The sequence below is a fragment of the Peromyscus maniculatus genome, chromosome 3, assembly GCF_049852395.1.
Source record: "Peromyscus maniculatus bairdii isolate BWxNUB_F1_BW_parent chromosome 3, HU_Pman_BW_mat_3.1, whole genome shotgun sequence".
In the NCBI taxonomy this organism is placed as follows: Eukaryota; Metazoa; Chordata; class Mammalia; order Rodentia; family Cricetidae; genus Peromyscus; species Peromyscus maniculatus.
The window spans coordinates 161,422,728-161,427,136 of record NC_134854.1 but is presented as its reverse complement, the minus strand read 5'-3'; the positions used below and the strand labels follow the sequence as shown (position 1 = coordinate 161,427,136).

The 4,409-nt window shown below is 39.4% G+C and overlaps 1 long non-coding RNA gene across 1 annotated transcript; it reads right to left on the bottom strand.

The window, feature by feature from the left end:
• Positions 1-1,010: 1,010 nt before the first annotated feature.
• On the bottom strand, positions 1,011-1,739 carry LOC121828374 (uncharacterized). Its single transcript, XR_006070861.2, has 2 exons — positions 1,492-1,739; positions 1,011-1,286 (listed from the first exon to the last, which is right to left on the bottom strand). It is a non-coding gene; the product is annotated as an uncharacterized LOC121828374 (long non-coding RNA).
• Positions 1,740-4,409: the final 2,670 nt, after the last annotated feature.

Genomic DNA, 4,409 nt, shown 5'->3' with positions numbered 1-4,409 from the left:
GGGCAGTAGGTATGAAGCACTTGCAGTACAATAAAGTATAAAGGTTTTACAAGAATAATATATATGAGATTTTTGAACCACAAAAAAAAATCTGCTGCTTTTTTGCAGAGCATGTTTTTTTTTTTGTTTTTTTTGTTTTTTTTGTTTTTTTTGATGATGGCAAACAGACTGTTGTCACACAGATTTGCCCATTTGGATGATAGTTCCTTCAAAATGAAAGAAGCTAGCCAATCATTTCAAAGGAAATTCACAGGCTTGTAGCCCATTATAAAATGTATGTTCCCCCCAAAAAAAATAGAATTTTAGAAAGCTTATATTTGTCACCATAGGTTTGATAATTTCTTTACTTTGCAGAGGTTTTTCAGAAATTCATGTATTTCAAATGAATTTGGTAATGATTTTAATGAAAATAATTTTTATGCTATGTAATGAAATACATTAGGATTTGGGAGTTTGTATTAACTCAGAGAAATAAGAGTTTTCACCTTACTAATCAGGTTACAGATTCTATGATAGAAGAAAGTGCAAGAGACATCAATAGACTGTACACCACATGTGTTCACCAGTATGGACCAATTCCACACTGCAACTAGACTCATGAAGCAACCTCTGGGTGGGTTTTGGTGTAATATCAGAGAAGGATAACCACAGTGACCTGAATTATCTTTAAAATACTCTTGCATTTTCCAACAAGGGGCATGAATGAGGTAGATCCTCCATCTACTTCCTTCAAAATAACATACAAGAAAAGGCTGCATGCATGTTAGACACTGAGAAGTCAGCAAGCTGTCTTCTGTAAAGACACAGAATAAAAAGATTTGCAGAAGGAATAAATAACATTAGTTATTATAAATATTTACTTTATTTAAAACTTTTTGTTTTGTTTCTTTTACACATGGTGGATGAAACCCAGGCTGTCCTTAAATTAGTTACCTGAGGGCGACATTGAATTTCCGATATCCCTGCCTCCACTTCCCAAGTGTTGGCATTACAGGCATGCAACACCACTCTTGGTTATTTATGCTACCTTTAATATTAAAACATTGAGGATCTCAATTTTAATTACAATTCAATAAATATTAACAGACAGAACTCACATAAACAAAAGTGTGGGGGTCTTGTGCTGGTGAATTTCTGTTGCCAACTTCACATCATCTAGAGTCGCTTCATAGAACTTCAACTGAAGAATTGACTTGATCAAATTGACCTGCAGGCATGTCTTGGGAGCATTTTCTTGATTGCTAATTGATGCAAGAGGGTCCAGCCCACTGTGAGTGACACCGTCCCTAGGAAGATGGGTTCAAACTGTGTAAGAGAGCTAGCTAAGCAAACCATGGGAAACAAGCAAGTAAGCAGTGTTCCCCGGTGGCTTCCACCTCAGCTCCTGCCTGAGTTTCTGCCCTGGCTTCCTTTAATGAAGCTTGTGCTCCCTCGGCACAGATACTTACTGCACTCCCCAAAGGGGCTGTAATGGTCAGTAGTTCCACATACCAGGGGCCTCGTGATCTGAGGATTTTAATGTTTCCATTCGGGTAAGTCATGGAGGCCGTTCTTCTGCTGCCTTGGTAACCATCTTCTGTCCACCTGTGCAATTCTTCTCCCTTCTGGCCCCTCTGGCGTGGGATTTCCTCTGTTAATGCCCTTCCTGTCCTGTGAGGAAGTCCTCACTCTGCTGTGTGTATAAGGTGGACTTTACTCACAAAATCAATAATGAGAGGTCCGTAGAAGGCCTAGCTTGCCCCATGAACTCTGCACATGCCTCTGCTTTCTCAGATTACCACTTATCTTCTTCAAGCGGATTTTTTTGTTGGCTCAGCATGGCCCTGCCTATCCCCGAGCTGCCTTTGTCCCCCACAATGTTATGTTTCACGTGGATTTTTCCTGCATTCTCTTTGCTGTCCATCCCAGTTCTAGGAATGATACATTCTCTTCCCTTCAGTGGAAAGGAGAACTTCCTGGTTACCAACCGTGTTATGGAGGAAAACGGACCTTCAAAGACAGTATGGAGATCACCTAATACTTTTTGTATTGCTCATTACATATTAATTGCCCTCCTCGCCACTGGTGACTGTTTCCTGGGATTCTGATCTTCTATAGCTACTGCCAGCCCTCTGCTCTATGCATTGAACAGCAATGAAAATAAAGCATGAACAGAAAGACATTTTGTGATAAAAATGTAACTTCTTTCTTCCTAACATTTCCTATGTATTGCATTAGCTCTTTCTTCCAAATTGAAACTTTCCTCATGGAAGGAGGCTCCTAAGATTCAGCTAGAATTACATACACAGCTCTAGGATGCTCAGAAGGCTCCAGGATTCCCAAGTCCCCTACCCAAACTTAGAAACACAGATAACAACTGCAGGGAAGAGGAAACTCGTTGGCAACATGTCTGAAAGTAGGGCAGGGAGCTCTGGGGATGCAGCTTTTGTGCATTGTTACCATGCTGGGGTGAGCCTTCTGGCGATGCTCCATAAGTAATCTCAATAAACACACTCTTTGACCAAGCAGGACTTGAGTGGAATCATTTCTGTGGTCAACGGTACCCGTTCTGGATTGAGACATTTGTTCATGTTTACCCAGCGAAAGCCATGCAAAGATATATGGCACTCTTCTGAAAGTCCGGTGTATTGTACAAATTGGCTGGTAAGCGTTTTCATGAGTAAATGTCATTTAACTATTCGATGCTGACTTTGGCCTAGATATCATTTCCCCTTTAAGAACCCACCAACCAGCTGTGACCTACTATAGTTGGTTATACATCCTGTGCTTTGTCTTCATTAGGGTGATAGTTTAAACAAGTTCAGTTATCTCAGTGAGTCTGAGGAGAGGAGTACATAGTCATGCAGCCTACTGCTCCCAACAGGCTGCTTTGTGAGCAGACATAGCCTTTGTGTCGCAATGCCTTGTCCCTCAGACCTGTGTACCTACAGGTCTACTCTATGTCCACAAGGTCTGCACAAGTGCAGTCTACATTACATGAAAGCTCCTTTATGTAGCTTTCATGTTAAATTTACAATATAATTTTCTCTAGAAAACTCAAATGCTTATTAAAGAGAACTGCTTTAATATGCATTTGTCCATCACTGGATGAGTTGTCCTGTATTTGCATTCTTCATAACTGTTGCATAGACCACCGACATTCTAGAATTGCTATTTTATCTTGAGAGTATTTTTCTATCTAGGTACAGATAGCTTTAAAATCACTTCAATAAAACTAAGGCCCACATGATCTGTGGTTAAAAACAAGAGGCTATGGTGTATACATTGATTTGTTTTTCACAGTATGTCTTGACTCACATAAAAAAAAATTTATTCATTGTTAAGAGTGCTACATGCTAAGAATGCAAGCTATAAGAAGACCTGCATCATGATTGCCAAGGCTAGGGGAACACGGACCTGCTGACACCACCCTACAGTGGGAGGGGTGACCTATGGCTTCTCAGCACTAGGCTACTTGCCTGAGAGATTGCTGATTGCTTCGAAGGTGGCTATTTGCCCACTTTGAATGGGAATCCCAGCAGACTAATACTTGGATCAATAATATTTTGAGGTGCTTTACTTTCCATGAGTTGCAAAAAAACACCTTTACATTCAGATTTCATAGATTTCTTACAATTAATTCGAAACATGTTTGGTGTGAAGACGTGAATACTGCACACTGTGTTTTCTTATGGTTTGGACCAACTGTTGTAAAACATGATTTACAGGTATTCAGTCAGTAGAACAAGAGTAAGAGGGTGACATAAGGAATGTGGCCTCCTTGGCACTGAGGCTGAGCCACAAAGCACAGTGTGCTGAAGCCTTCTGGCCATGGCATTCTAACAGCTGTTTAATAGATGACTTTTGTCGGGACTGAGGAGTGCCTGCCTACATAGTTCTCTGCTCTGGCAAGTTCACCTCATGAGAAGTCAAAGGAAATTCAACAATGTTATCTAAAACATACAACAGGCATCAACTGATAGATTGTTAAATCAACTGTGTAAATATTCTTAAGATGATATTATTTAAAAACCAAATATTTTCTTTTGTCTACGATGAAATATGGAATTGCGTAGCTTTGCCATTTCCTTTCAGATTGTTTAGGGCTCTAACTACTTCTATTTCCTGGTGTTTTTCTCCCTCTGCTTCTAATAAGAACTGTAGAAAAATGGGCATAAATCTAAAATAAGAAGAAAAATAGAATCTGGTCTTACTCGTATATATTATGCTTTATCCAAAGTCAGGTATACAGGGCAAAAGTGGCAGGCTTCCATCTCAGGAAGTATTCATTTACTTCATTTTTTTTAAAACTCTGAATTACATAAAATAATAATTGAATCTTTTTTTTCTTAATCTTTTCTAGCAATTTCCAAATCACATTCTTTAGCCAATACTAGCCACTATCCATTTCAATTATTTTTCCATGCACA